This window comes from Macaca fascicularis, chromosome 19 (genome assembly GCF_037993035.2).
Source record: "Macaca fascicularis isolate 582-1 chromosome 19, T2T-MFA8v1.1".
NCBI classification, from domain to species: Eukaryota; Metazoa; Chordata; class Mammalia; order Primates; family Cercopithecidae; genus Macaca; species Macaca fascicularis.
In genome coordinates, this window is record NC_088393.1 from 1,740,945 (window position 1) to 1,756,683 (window position 15,739).

General features: G+C 61.1%; 1 protein-coding gene across 7 annotated transcripts in view; it reads right to left on the bottom strand.

Annotated features, from left to right (window-relative positions):
* SBNO2 (strawberry notch homolog 2) overlaps positions 1 to 15,517 on the bottom strand; it is a 73,532-nt gene extending 58,015 nt beyond the window's left edge. For 6 of the 7 annotated variants that reach the window (XM_065535338.1, XM_045378782.2, XM_045378777.2 and 3 more), the window contains exon 1: positions 15,400 to 15,517. The gene's annotated coding sequence lies outside the window, so the exon portion shown is untranslated. Of the gene's footprint in view, positions 1 to 9,812; positions 9,935 to 15,399 lie in introns of those variants that run through there. The other variant, XM_045378778.2, reaches the window with a different exon arrangement.
* Between the last annotated feature and the right edge of the window lie 222 nt (positions 15,518 to 15,739).

Genomic DNA, 15,739 nt, shown 5'->3' on the forward strand with positions numbered 1-15,739 from the left:
AACCCCGTCTCTACTAAAAATACAAAAAAATTAGCCAGGTATGGTGGCGAGCACCTGTAGTCCCAGCTACTTGGGAGGTTGAGGCAGGAGAATGGTGTGAACCCGGGAGGCAGAGCTTGCAGTGAGCCGAGATCGCCCCACTGCACTCCAGCCTGGGCGACAGAGCGAGACTCCATATCAAAAAAAAAAAAAAATTAGCCAGGCGTGGTGACAGGCATCTGTAATCCCAGCTAACCAGGAGGCTGAGGTGGGAGGATTGCTTGAGCCCAGCAGTTTGAGGCTGCAGTGAGCTATGATCGTGCCACTGCACTCCAGCCTGGGTAACAGAGCAAGACCCTGTCTCAGAAAAATAAATAAAACTTAACAGGCATCCACACCTGCACCCACACAGGAACCCACACATGCACCCCACCCACAACTGCACATACACCCCAATGGCACCTGTGCCTGCACGGGCACGCCCACCTGCGTCTGCAAACACACTCACACCTGCCGCCACACAGTGGGGAAGGTGGCCCACGCCAACATCAGTACCCAGGTGGTAACACTGTCCTCTCATTTTATGAGACCTTACACCGAGGCAAACACACACATGGGAATCTCTGTTATTACTCCTTGTCGTAATTGTATCTCTTCTTACTAGAGCCACAAATCTGCAATTATCTCAAAAGTAAAAAGTGTGGCTGGGTGCGGTGGCTCACGCCTATAATCCCAGCACTTTGGGAGGCCAAGGCAGGCAGATCACTTGAGGTCAGGAGTTCGAGACCAGCCTGGACAACGCGGCGAAACCCCGTCTCTACTAAACACACACGCATAAATAGCCCGTGTTGCAGCACACACCTGTAATCCCAGCTACTCAGGAGGCTGAGGTAGGAAAATCACTTGAACCCATGAGGCAGAGGCTGCAGTGAGCCGAGATCGTGCCACCGCACTCTAGCCTGGGCAACACAGTGACACTCCGTCTCAAAATAAAATAAGATTTTAAAAAAACGTAATTCCCAGCATGAACTGGGAAAACACGTTGGGCTCATGGCTCCGCTGCCCGCCAGGCCCTCTGCCAGCTGTGGGAGAAGCCGCATCCTCAGCTGCCGCAAACCTTCACGCGGGAGAAGGAGGCCAGCCTGGCAAACCACAGGCACGCGGGCAGCACCCGGCCACATGGACTGCAGCTCTGACCCTCATCCCCCGTGCAGCCCAAAAGCCAATCACAGGGGAGGCTCCAGGCTCGGGCCCAGAGCCAGTCCTCCCTCCCCGGCCTCGCTGCCTGCTCAGAGCCCGGCCTGCCCCTGAAAGGACCAGGGTGCCACTGGCCTAGGCTCGGTGTCCAGGGTCCAGGAAGCATGGACCACGGGTGGACCCCCCCTTACCACAAGGCACAGGGCCAGGTCTCCCAAGGGCACCTCAATTGGTGCACGATGACCAACGTGCCCAACACCTGTACCCCAGGGGCCCCGAAAGTGCCGTGTGTGCGTCACGCTGAGCGACACGCCGATGCCTGCGTCTCGGGATCCCTGGAGTGCCACGTGTGCGTTTCCTCCCCCAGGGCCAGCTGGGTCCCCCACCCCTTGCCAAGCTGCCCATCCATGAATGAAGCTATGGGAACTGTCCATCTTCCCTCCACCCTCCACCCTCCACACCCACCTGCCCACCAGTCCAAAGGCGTCCACCTAAACCACAGCCTTCCGCTCTGGCCCAGCAGCAGCTTAGAGACCTCGGGATGAAGACCCACAGTCCCTGGGGCCCCAGACCCCGCCTCTCCTCCAGAGGGTGCCGCCCTCCCTCTCTGTCCTCAGAAATGCTGTTGGGGGGCCGGGCGTGGTGGCTCACACCTGCAATCCCAGCACTTTGGGAGGCCAAGGTGGGTGGATCACTTGAGGTCAGGAGTTTGAGACCAGCCTGGCCAACATGGTGAAACCTCATTTCTACTAAAAATACAAAAAAATTAGCCAGGCGTGGTGGTGCGCACCTGTAATCCCAGCTACTCAGGAGACTGAGTCAGGAGAATCGCTTGAACCTGGGAGGCAGAGACTGTAGTGAGCTGAGATCTCACCATTGCACTCCAGCCTGGGCAACAAGAACGAAACTCCTTCTCAAAAACAAAAAAAAAGAAAGAAAAGAAACGCTGTGGGGGCAGGAGCCTGGATCTCAACCCCTGCGAGGGGGACATCTGGCTTCCTCTCCCCGAAACGAGCACGCCAGAAGCAGGAGGCTGACGCCGCGGAGGGACCAGCTGACATCTGCCTTGAGGGACCAGACTTCTCCAGGTTGGGAACCTTCTCCCAGCTTCATGGGGTGGAGCCCAACCTTCAGACCAAGAGAGACCATCCTGACCTTCAACCCCATCCCCAAAGCTCCCCAGAGCTGGTCTAGCCCCTCGTCCGACACACAGAGGAACGGAGGCCAGGAACCTGACACTGGCGTCTCCAGCCCGTGTAAGGCCCTGTAGACCAGCTACGTGCACACCCAGGCAAGAAATGGAGGCCGGAAACCTGATGCCGGTGTCTCTGAGGCCCCGTGTGAGGACCCTGGAGACCAGCTGACGTCATGCATACCCAGGCCAGCCGCCGGACAGCGTTCAGTGGCAGACTATTGTCCACCTGCATTCCAGACTCCAACTGGCAGAGCGGAGGGGACGCCGGGGCTGTAGGGCCACCAATGTGGACGGGGCAGAGCCCCAGGGACAGCCTGTGCTGGGGACAGGATCACACCCCACAGTGCCCGCGGGCCACAAGGCCAAGACAGGGTCTGGTAAGTGACGATTTGGAGGCTGGTCCTGAGGTGCAGGAGGGACTGCCAGGGACAGAGAGGGTGTGGGGTGACTACGGTCCCCCCAGACTCACATCCACCCGCACCTGTAAGTCGGGCCTTATTTGCTTACAGGGTCTTTGCACATGGGGTTGGTTACAATGAGGATGCTGGAGCGGGGTGGCCTATGTCCCTGTTAGCAACCGATGTCCTTAAGAGGAAAGAGGAACGTGGACACCCACACACCGGGAGACGGCCGCATGGAGACAGCAGAGGCTGGAGTGATGCGGCCACAGACCAAGGGCACCTGGAGCCCCAGAAGCCGGGAGAGGCAGGAAGGGTCCTCCCCTGGAGCCTACTCGTTGACCTCAGGTTCCTGGCCTCCAGCACAGGCAGAGGCTGCTCTAAGCCACCCAGTATGCAGCACGGCTGCGGCCGCAACAACAAGCTCGTCCGGGGAGAAGGCTGCTCCACCCCTAACCCCAGCGTGCCCTGGAGTGAGGCGGCATGAGGCTGTCTGTGGATTTCCACAGCATCCCAGGAGGCGTCTGGACCGCGGTGGCTCCAGGCTGCCAAGCACGGGCAGAGGCCATCGCTCCCGAACTTGGACCCTGCCATGCGCAGGCACAGGCCAGGCTGGGGAAGCCTGGGAACCCCAGACCGGCCAGCACCGTCTGCGGTCTCTCAGGCACACTGGGTGGCGGCCCCTCTGTTTAGGACGAGGACGAGGTGGGCCCGGCGGGAGCGGAAGAGCCAGGGTCCAGGGCGAGCAAGTTCCGGACCTTCCAGTTCTCCCCATCCCAGGAAGAACTGCAGCAGCCCCCGCCGCCCGGCGGTGGAAGGGGCACTGCAGCCTCACCGCCCCACACCCCAGGAGCCCACGTGCTTCTCTCACAGGGAACCGTGTACTGGCCGGACTCAGGGTCCCGCGGAGCCCACGTGCTTCTCTCACAGGGAACCGTGTACTGGCCGGACTCAGGGTCCCGCGGAGCCCACGTGCTTCTCTCACAGGGAACCGTGTACTGGCCGGACTCAGGGTCCCGCGGAGCCCACGTGCTTCTCTCACAGGGAACCGTGTACTGGCCGGACTCAGGGTCCTGCGGATGGGGCTGGAACCCAGCGCCCAGGAAGCTCCTCTCCCACTGATCAAGGACCTCACTCCGGGTGGGTCCTCCGGAAAGCTGGGCCCACGGCCGTCACTGCCCCTCTCCTGGGAGGGCTCAAGGGTGTCGGCCGTGGGGGCTTCACACTGCACCCCTGATTTCCAGAGAAGCCCTGCCCATGCCTTCCTGGGCCTTCCGGAGGGGCCGAGGGGCTGGTGCCACGGGAGGGAAGGTTCCCAAGCTCGGAGATGGCCAGGAGCAGGAGCAGCCTGAGTGGGGTGCTGAACTGACAGCTTCTCTTGCCAAATCTCCTGTCCTGCCCCAGCACAAAGCTTCCCCGGTGCACGGGGCCAGGTGCTAGGACACTGTGGGGGCGTCCCAGATGCCAGGGGCGGTGGAGACGGAGGAGGAGGAGGAGGAGGAGGAGGAGGAGGAGGAGGAGGCGGCGGCACTGTGGGTCTTCCACAGGGGGGGGAGGAGGAGGAGGAGGAGGAGGAGGAGGAGGCGGCACTGTGGGTCTTCCACAGGGGGGGGAGGAGGAGGAGGAGGAGGCGGCACTGTGGGTCTTCCACAGGGGGAGGAGGAGGAGGAGGAGGAGGAGGAGGAGGAGGCGGCGGCACTGTGGGTCTTCCACAGGGGGGGGAGGAGGAGGAGGAGGAGGAGGAGGAGGAGGCGGCACTGTGGGTCTTCCACAGGGGGGGGAGGAGGAGGAGGAGGAGGCGGCACTGTGGGTCTTCCACAGGGGGAGGAGGAGGAGGAGGAGGAGGAGGAGGCGGCGGCACTGTGGGTCTTCCACAGGAGGAGGAGGAGGAGGAGGAGGAGGAGGAGGAGGAGGAGGAGGCGGCACTGTGGGTCTTCCACAGGGTGTGCCCCGAAGAGATCAAGACTCCACTGCCCTGAAGCCAACAAGGTGTCCAGCCAGAGCCAGGGCCACACGCCCAGCAGGTAGGATCCGGCGACCCCGGGCGGCAACCCCCCGCCACACGAGGGAGGACACGCAGTTGACGTGGCCCCGCCTGACATCTGACCCCGCCGTCCGGGGCTCCACCAGGTCAGGGCTGCTCAGCTGACCCCACAACCCCACCAGGCACGGTCAGCACGGCGCCAAGGGAAGGCCTGGAAAGGGAGTAAAGGAGGCCCTGGGGGAGGACTTTGGTGCTTCATCCAAGCCAACCCCAAAAGTGGAAGCCACAGGGCCAGGGGGACGTCGTGGCTGAGATGCAAGCAGGGTGCGGGGCACTCCGAGGCAGCACTGCTGTCCCTGAGAACGGAGGGAGCCCGGGTCCCAGCGTCAGGGCCAAGCCGCGCAGTGGTGGTTGCTGGCACTCAGCCCTGTACCCTCGGACGGAGCAAGAGTCCCAAGCCAGGAACGTGAGACCGACTCCTGTTAGGCACAAACTACATCTGGAGAACCAGACTCCAGATCCCAGACCACAGACCCCAGATCCCAGGTCCCAGATTCCCAGATCCCCAGACCTCAGATCCCCAGATCCCAGACCCCAGACCCCAGGTCCCCAGATCCCCAGATCCCAGTACCCAGACCCCAGATACCAGGCCCTAGATCTCAGGCCCCAGATTCCAGTACCCAGACCCCAGATACCAGGCCCCAGATCTGACCCCAGATTCCAGTACCCAGACCCCAGACCCCAGATTCCAGAGGGAGGCCCCAGTGAGGGAGTGGAAAGGAGATTCCGTGACACAAATGCTTTGCAGAAAGAGCCCTCCAGGCCGGGCAGCGGGGGCTCCAGCGCAGGGTCCCCATGGCCGGGCCTCACTGCTATTGGTGGTTAACGCCCTGTCCGCCTGGCCAGGATGGTGCGGCTTCCTGTGGCAGCCAAGCAGCTTCCACGCAGCTTCTGCTGCTGTGAGGAGCCCACTCAGGTCTTGGGTTTATTTTTGGTCTTTTGGGGCCAGCGCGGTGGCCCATGCCTGTAATCCCAGTGCTGGGAGGCCATGGTGGGAGGACTGCATGAGCCCAGGAGGTGGAGACCAGCCTGGGCAACAGAGCAAGACCTCAACTGTACCTGCGTGTGCACACACACACTCATACACTCACACATTCACACACACTCATACACTCACACATTCACACACACTCACACACTCACACATTCACACACACTCATACACTCACACATTCACACACACATACACTCACACATTCACCCACTCATACACTCACACATTCACCCACACACATACACTCACACATTCACACACACTCATACACTCACACATTCACCCACTCATACACTCACACATTCACACACACTCATACACTCACACATTCACACACACTCATACACTCACACATTCACACACACATACACTCACACATTCACCCACTCATACACTCACACATTCACCCACACACATACACTCACACATTCACACACACTCATACACTCACACATTCACACACACATACACTCATTCACACACACTCATACACTCACACATTCACACACACTCATACACTCACACATTCACACACACTCATACACTCACACATTCACACACACTCATACACTCATTCACACACACTCATACACTCACACATTCACACACACTCATACACTCACACATTCACACACACTCATACACTCACACATTCACACACACACATACACTCACACATTCACCCACACACATACACTCACACATTCACACACACTCATACACTCACACATTCACCCACACTCATACACTCACACATTCACCCACTCATACACTCACACATTCACCCACACTCATACACTCACACATTCACACACACTCATACACTCACACATTCACACACACTCATACACTCACACATTCACACACACTCATACACTCACACATTCACACACACATACACTCATTCACACACACTCATACACTCACACATTCACCCACACTCATACACTCACACATTCACCCACACTCATACACTCACACATTCACCCACACTCATACACTCACACATTCACCCACTCATACACTCACACATTCACCCACACACATACACTCACACATTCACCCACACTCATACACTCACACATTCACCCACTCATACACTCACACATTCACCCACACTCATACACTCACACATTCACCCACTCATACACTCACACATTCACCCACACTCATACACTCACACATTCACCCACACTCATACACTCACACATTCACCCACTCATACACTCACACATTCACCCACACTCACACACTCACCCACACTCACACACACTCACACATTCACACACACACTCACACACACTCACACATTCACCCACACTCACACACTCACACATTCACCCACACTCACACACTCACACACACATTCACCCACACTCACACTCACACATTCACCCACACACACACACTCACACACACACACTCACACACATTCACACACACTCATACACTCACATTCACACACACTCATACACTCACCCATTCACACACACACATACACTCACCCACTCACACACTCACCCACTCACACACACTCACACACTCACCCACACACTCACACTCACACACTCACCCACACTCACACACTCACCCACACTCACACACACACTCTCACACACACACACATTCACACACACTCACACTCACACATTCACACACACACACTCACATTCACACACACTCACACACACACACACATTAAAGCCTTTTTTTTTTTTTTTTTTGAGACGGAGTCTCCCTCTGTCGCCCAGGCTGGACTGCAGTGGCACAATCTCAGCTCACTGCAAGCTCTGCCTCCCAGGCTCACGCCATTCTCCTGCCTCAGCCTCCGGAGTAGCTGGGACTACAGGCGCCACCACCTCGCCCAGCTAGTTTTTTGTATTTTTTTGTAGAGACGGGGTTTCACTGTGTTGGCCAGGATGGTCTCCATCTCCTGACCTCGTGATCCACCCGCCTCGGCCTCCCAAAGTGCTGGGGTTACAGGCTTGAGCCACCGCGCCCGGCCCACTAAAAGCCTTCTAACACACTGAGCTTGAGCCTGTGGTCCCTTCTGACCCACAGGTCTTCTTCTCCGGAGCAGATGTTAAGCGAAATCCCGCTCACTCCAGACTTCCGGTCCTTTGAAGTGGAGGTGCCCTTGTGTGTCTTCAATCCGTGTGGAGGGTAGTCTGGCCCATCCCACACCTGCTACCGTCACTGTCTCACATCAGCGGCCTCAGGCCACAAGGTCTCCCCACCTGGCTCCTTGGGGACTGCCAAGCGTTGCCAGCAGCCGGGCTATGCTGACCCGGGGTGAGTGGCCCGACCGGTTGCCACTGTCCTTGAGCTCCTTAAGTCCAGCCTTGGTCACGAGGACCTGCGTCCGAGCCCAGAGGGCATCAGGTCCTGGAGGAGGAGGAGGAAGAGTCCCTTCTGGCTTCAGGCTGGGCTTGAGGACGACAGCTCCGAGACGGCCCAGTGCGAGGCTTCAGTGCTGACTGCCGGAGCTGCGGGCCCTGTCCTCACAATGGCCGCACAGTGAGGCCCTGCTCCACGCCTGGGGAAGGGAACAGAGGCCCCGAAATCACAGAAGCAGGAACCCCAGGTTCACCGGTGGGGCCTGATCCGTTTTCTCTCAAACCCAGCTGCTGAAAAACGACACCCACGCGCCCTCGCTGGGCGCAGCAGGTCAGAGATCAGGCGGGCCGGTGCTCCATGGCCACGGCTCCAAGGCCAAGGTCAAGGCACTGCTGTCCGGGACCCTGGTCTGGGTTCTCCGGGGGAGTCCACGCCTGAGCTCAGCCAGGTGGTGGGGTTCTGCTCCCTGCGGCCGCTGAGCCGTGGCCCCACTTCCCCGCTTTCGGGGTGCCACGTACCCCATGACGCCATCCCTCCCTCCGAGAAGTCAGCAGAGCAAAGTCCCTCTCAGGCTTCTGACCTGACCTCCCCTCCTCCAGACGGAGAAGGCTCCCACATGAGGACATCTGTGACGATGCCAGGCCCCGAGGAATCCAGGGCGGTCCCTCTGCAGAGCCCCTGTGCCCTGGGAGGCACCTCACCCATGGCTCCAGGGGGTGGGGGGGACCGTGGCACCTCTGGGGCTGACCCAGACCCGCAGGACACAGCGCCAGACCATGAGGTCTCAGCCTGCGGTCAGGCCACATGCACGGAAACCCAGGTTCCTGAATGGCCAGCCAGGGGCAAAGCCGGCCACTGAGTACGCGAGCAGACTCTGGGGGACACGGTCCCGCTCCTTCAGGGGCCCAGAGGCTGTGGATGTGGAACTCAAGTATCCTCCTCTCAGCGTAACCTCCCTGCCCCTCCCACGTCCTCCAAGTGGGGCAGGAGCTGCCTCACCAGAGCTGGGGGAGGGGGCCACACAGATGCACGCCTGGGGAGGGGCAGCGGAGACTCCTGGCAGGAATGTGGCCAAGGTTTCTAGACCATCTGGTTTTTCAAGAGAAGCCACAAGTCTGGGTTTGGGGGTGGCAGCCCCTGATGTTCCAAAGTCGGCAAGCAGTTCAGGCAGCCACACCCCCACCCTGGGGCAGTGTTGGGCGCCCAGCCCTCAGGGTCACCCCGAGAGCGCCTGCCTCCACCTGGGGGCTCGCAGCTCCCCCGAGCTCCTGGCGGTCACGGTCATTCCAGGATCTGATAAAAGCCCCCGAAAATGCCCCTGGTCAGCCCAGCCACACCCGGGCAACACCAACAGCCATTCTCCACCCGGCCCTAGCGCCCAGCGGAGACCCCCCGCAGCTTCCGGGCCCCCCCAGCGAGAACATTCCGGTCACAGTGATGTCGCCCCGAGAAGCTCCTCGCCGTCCCCGTGGCCTTGGAACCCCCTTCACACCCACGGGTTCCAGGCACCCTGGCAACTGCCTGTTCCCACGGAGCCTGGCCCTCTCACAGCGCAGGGAGGCCGCGGTCATTGGGCACGGGTCCTGCGACCCGCTGCACCCGGCCCCTGGGCACCGGAGGCCAGGCGGTGAGCACAGCGGACCCCAGGGGCAGCCTTCCTCAGTTTACCTGACACGCAGAGGAAGACGCCTCCTCGCTCCAGGCTGGACGGGCAGCCGACGACGGCACGGGGCCATGGCAGGGCCGGGACTTTCTCTGTGACCCTCCCCGGCTGCCCCTCCCCAGCAAGTGAGTCAGTTCCAGAAACCTTTACTGCCCGCCAGGCCCGACGGCTCCCCGGCTCCCCCTCCCCACGCCCCAGCACCCAGGGCCTTGGCCCCAGGAGCCACAGCGGCAGCAACTCCCAGGAAACGTCAGGGACGCGCCTGCCAGAACCTGGCGCACATCACTTTCAAAACACAGCGGGGCCTGGAACCCAGGCCAAGGCCGCCTCTTTCAGTTTCACTTGGGCGCTTGTTCTTGCTGGGGACGGAGGCTCATCGCAGGGCTCCGGGAAGCGCAGGCACGAGTCACGAAGCAGGTCACTGAGACAGTGGGGCACCAGGCCCGCCAGTCCCATCTATGACCCCAGCCAGGGCCCAGCACTCCCATGCCCTGCACTGCACGGTGCCTGCAGGGGAGCTGACTCCACAACGACTCTCCGGGCCCCTCCTCCCGCCCCATCACTCATGGGGTCGTCCAGGGCGAGAGGCCCAGGAAAATCCGCAGGAGAGCCAGGGCACAGGGCACGTGCGCAGCCCCAGGCTGAGGCCTCCACGGGACTGAGCTTCAGGGCCACACCACCACGCTGAGCTCTCAGAGGGCCTCCGCCTGGACCACCAGGCACCCTCAGGCTGACCGGACCCTGTGCGCCGCCACCCATGTGGCCCAAGGCCTGTCCCCCTCATGCCAGGAGTCCCCTAGGGCCCCTTCGAGTACAACACAGCATTCCCTGCCCCCCCGAAGCAGCGAGTGGTTCAGGGGCAGAGCGGAGCCTGGCCAAGGGGCCCCTGGGGTGTGGGGTGATGCCATCACTGTTGCTGTCCTAGGGGCCGGGACAGGACGGCTGCCCAGCACCCCCTGATGCGAGCTGGCTGCAGGGCTGCCTGGCCGGTTCCTGGAGACACCACGCTCAACCCCGTAGTGACAACAGGGCATTCTGAAGGACAGGCAGGTCTTACTTTCTGTTAAACACTTATTTTCCCTGAGATACAATCCACACCAGGAGGGGCACCTGTCCGGAGCATCTGACTCAATGGTTTCAATGTATTCGGAGGCGGACCACCATAGCCTCTAATTCCAGGACATTCCGTTCCCCCAAAACACAGCCCTGTCCCCAACAGCAGTCACTCCCCACCCCTCTACGGCCCCTGCAACCACACGTCCACTTCCCGTCTGTGGACTGCCCTGCTCTGAACACGTGACCACACGTCTACGTCCCATCTGTGGGCTGCTCTGCCGTGGACGCATCACATGAGTGGAGTCACGTGCGGTGGCCTTTTGTGTCTGGCGTCTCTCCGCGAGCACGGAAAGCATCCGTGCTGGGCGCACAGCAGATCTAACCTCCACCTCCTCACGGGGCCCAGGAGGCCCTGGGCGAGAGCAGATGAGGCCCACACGTCCGAAATCCCCGTCTTGGCCAAAACCCCAGGTTTGCCTTCGCCCCCAGGGCTGAGCCCTCTCCTGAGTCCTGGGCCCTGCGAAGGGGTGACTGCACCTCCCAGCAAAGAGGCAAGGTGACCACGGAGCTGGCAGTCTGCTCTTCGTCCCAGCCCGAGGGTGCAGGTGCCAGCTGACCTCCCAGGGACTAGGGGCGAGAGCACACAGGCAAGGGGCAGGGCTGAGAGTCCACCCACACTGCTGGGCGGACAGCGGGCAGGCCAGGACGAGAACCAGGTCGGGCTGACCTCGCTCTCAGGCTACAACAGGCAGGTGGACACACCCGGCCCTCCCCGTGTGCTGTCTGACCACACAGCCCTTGGCTGTGGAAAAAGTGACTGGAGGCACTCCAGGCCTGCCCACAACAAATCACACGCACATGTGCACATAACACATACAAACATACAAAACACATGTGCACAAGACACGCACAGGCAGGGGTGCATGGGAACAGGCAGCATGCACACAACACACACCACACACACACACACTGGACACGTGCATAACACGAGCACAGGTGCACAAGCAACATGTGTGCACACACAACATGCACACAGACCACACGTTTGCACAAGCACGGGTGCACAGGTGATACACACGCACCCACAACACACACGCACACACAAAACACACACGTAAGCAACACACACGCAAGCACAGGCAACATGCAACACACACATAACATGAGCACACACACAAAATACACACAACCAAAACACACACACAAAACACGCGTGAGCAACACACACGCGAGCACAGACAACATGCAACACACACATAACATGAGCACACACACAAAATACACACAACAACCAAAACACACAACGCACGAGAATGGGCACACAGGCACGGGCAACACACAACAACATACACGCATGCATAACAGACTCATGAACATGGGTACACAGGTACACACACAACACACAAACAGGTGCACAGGTACACACACAACACACAAACACAGGTGCACAGCTACACACACAACACACAAACACGGGTGCACAGGCACACACACCGTGCACCCATAAAACACACGCGTATGAAACACACAAACAACACACACATGCACAAGAGCACACAGCCACGGGCACGCACATTCACACACGGAGAAGGCACACGCATCCGTACGACGCACACAGAACGCACACGCGTCCGTACGACGCAGAGAACGCACACGCGTCCGTACGACGCGCACGGAACGCACACGCGTCCGTACGACGCGCACGGAACGCACACGCCTCCGTATGATGCACGCACACGGAACGCACACGGAACGCACACGCGTCCGTACGACACACAGAACGCACACGCGTCCGTACGACACACAGAATACACACCTCCATACAACACACAGGCACACAACACGCATGTGCATGCACATGGCACAACATGCAGATACACAAAGACACGTGTACACACACATGCACAGCCCCCGGGCCGCACTGGCGCCATGGGGGGGCTGCCTCCACATGGCCTCCAGGAGCGTTTACAGCTGTGGATTACATGACACCGCCCCCTTCCCAGAGCTGATCCCACCCCCCCAGCATGGGGGCCCCCTGGGAGGGGGGCCTCTGGGAGCTGGACTGGTTCTGCAGACAGTTGCTTCTTTGTTCAGGGCAGAGCTCACTCTCGCGGTGTTGGCGTTTCCGCCTGGGCCCTGCCGGAGGGGCATCCGTGACTCTGCTAGAGCCGGGCTGGGCGAAGCCCAAGCTGGTCACACCCCCGAGGGTGGGGGAGGCCTTAGGCAGCAAGTAGATGGGGGGGTCTAGGGGTGGCTGGCGCAACCTCTCTCCGCCTCGGTTTCCCCACCAGGTGAGAGGACAGTGACTGCCCACGGTCGTGCGGCTGGGGAACCTGCACCCTCTCCTCCGCACCTGCACACCTGGGCACCTCCCGTCTAGCCCAGACTCCAACCGAGAGTGAATGGACGAGCAACAGCTCCTGTTGCCTCTTCTGTGCTCCGCCTCACAGGCTCCCTCCCACTGGAAGTCCGGCCCCTGCCTGCACAGCCCCCTCCACACCAGGGTCCCTCTGGCTCCTGGCAGGTGTGGGCAGATGTCTGCTGGGATCCTCAGAGTTAAACAAAAGCCTCCTCCCTGTGCTGTGAAATCACACTCCAGGGGCTGGCAGGCGCCTTCCAAGTCCTTCCCTCTCCAAGGACCAGAGCCTGCCTGCGTCTCCCCTGCTGTGGGAGACCCTGGGGCCCCTATCCTGCTGTTCTCCATCCCACCCACTGAGGGGCCCAGATCTCAAATTCGCCCTTTACTTGGCAAGAACTCTGAAGGTGGCCCACAGCAGGCCACTGTGAGGAGCCATCACCCCACGGCCGGGGCCACCCCTGGGAAAATCCAGGGCTGGGCAGCCAGATCCCTGAAGGCCAGAGGCTGTCTGGGAAGAAAGGGCATGGACAGCACCTGCCCGGCCTGCCACAAACTCTCTGGGTCCCAGGTCCCCACCGCTCGTCTTCCAGGGCCGAGTCAGGGAGACCCACCATCCCAGGGAGAGCACCCAAAACAGCACAGCACCCCTGGCCGCCCTGGCCCAGAGGAAGAGGCCTGGAAGACAGTTTGAAGCCTGTAATTCCCGTGTAATCGGGCTGGCTCCCCATGGGGTCCGCGGCCCCGGGACCCTGGCTCCTTCCATACTCTTCTCTCGACCCTCGGCTCCCTCTGCCCCTCCGTAAAACACTCACCGCACCCCCCTACCCACAAAACTGGCAGCCAGCATCAGCACAGGCCAGCTCCGAGGCTGGGCACTCTCGCTGACAGGGCGTGCAACAGATGGCACCAAACCCATCCCGTCCTGGCAGTCACAGGCAGGAAGGACGTTCCCGAGCAGGCGGGACCAACAGGCATTCCGGGAAGAAGCAGCCAGGGGAAGACCCGACTACACATTTTATAGAATTTTTTTTTTTTTTTTTTTTTAACTTTTCAGAATGTTAATCAGTTCATCCGAGGAGACACCCACCGTCCCTGCCCCAGCACCATCCGTGCCCGGCGTCCCTGGAGGTGCTGGGTGGGCTCTCCACAACGCCTGCCCGCCAAGCCCCAGGTCAGTCTGGGGATTGGTCCCTCCAGGCCCCACCAGCCTTATTCTTCGGGGCTCTGGGGTGCTGAGAAAAGCGCCCTACGGGGGACAGGACCCACCAGGCGGCCGGCGCTTCCCATTCGCCGACACACGCTGTGCCCGGGCCCCACTCAGGCCATCTCAGCCCGCTACCCTCCCTCCCGCCTGTCCCTGGAAGCCGGGTTTGAATGCGACCCGCACTCCCACCCCCAACACGCTCTGCAGACTCCGCCCAGACGGCTCCGGGGTCACCTAGTATCAGCAAGCCCCCATCCCAAACCGGGGGACCTCCACGCAGAAACCGAGAAACTATCTGCCCCAGAAGAGAAGTCGGAGGCCCCGGGGGCGGGGGCGGGAGCGGCGGGGGGAGCTGGGCGAGGGAGGGAGAGAGGACTGCGCTGCGGGGCGAGAGGGCAGGGGCCCTGGGACCGGGTACAAGGAGGAGGAAAGGGCACGAACGCCCAAGGAGCCTGGAGTCAGGAATCGGGGAGGCAGGAGAGATCGGGGGTCACGAGGCGCACGGAGTCGAGAGTCCCCAAAAGGGAAGGGCAGGATACCGAGGAAAAGCGGATGCGGGGTCACCACGGGGCTCGGGGGCACCGAGGAGTGCGGGGTCAAAGGTTACCAGAAAACGAAAAGTCGGGGGTCACCAAGCAGCGCGGGACAGGGAGGCACCGGGAAGAGCGGGAAGGAAAGGTTGGGAGGGTTGTCGTGGAAGGTGGGGTCAGGGTTCACGGCAGGGGGTCGCCGGGGGGGGGCAGGTCAAGGTTCACGGCGGTGGTCGCGGTGCAGCCCGAAGTCAACGCTGGCGGCGAAGGGCGGGGTCGGAAGGGGTCGCAGCGGAGAGCGGGGGTCGCGCCGCGCTCGCCCCCGCCCCGCGGCCCCCAGAACCCCCAGCCCCGGGCGCAAGGGTCCGCGGGGAGCGTCGGACCCACAGGCGGGGTCGGGCCAGGCAGGGGTTGCGGTGGAGTGGGGGCAACCAGAGCCTCACCTCGAGCCCGGGTCTGGCCGGGCGCGGAGCCCGCAGCGCCTCAGTTTCTCCGAGCCTCGCAGCGGCCGCCGCTCACTTCCGGGTTTCGGGCGCCATCTTGGGGGCCCCGCGCACTTCCGGTCATGCCGCGGGGCGGGGCCTCCAGCTGTGGGGGCGTGGTCTCTCTTAGGGGGCGGGGCTACCTTCCAGGCCAATCCCTTGAGGCCCTTCCGCTGTCCGGAAGGGGCTGGGAGTCCCAGGGCTCTGGGTTCGAATCCCACCCTGCCTGGGTCTCCTGAGACCCCAGCACGTGCTTTCACCTCCTCAAGCCTCAGTTTCCTCTTCTGCACCGTGCTGGTGA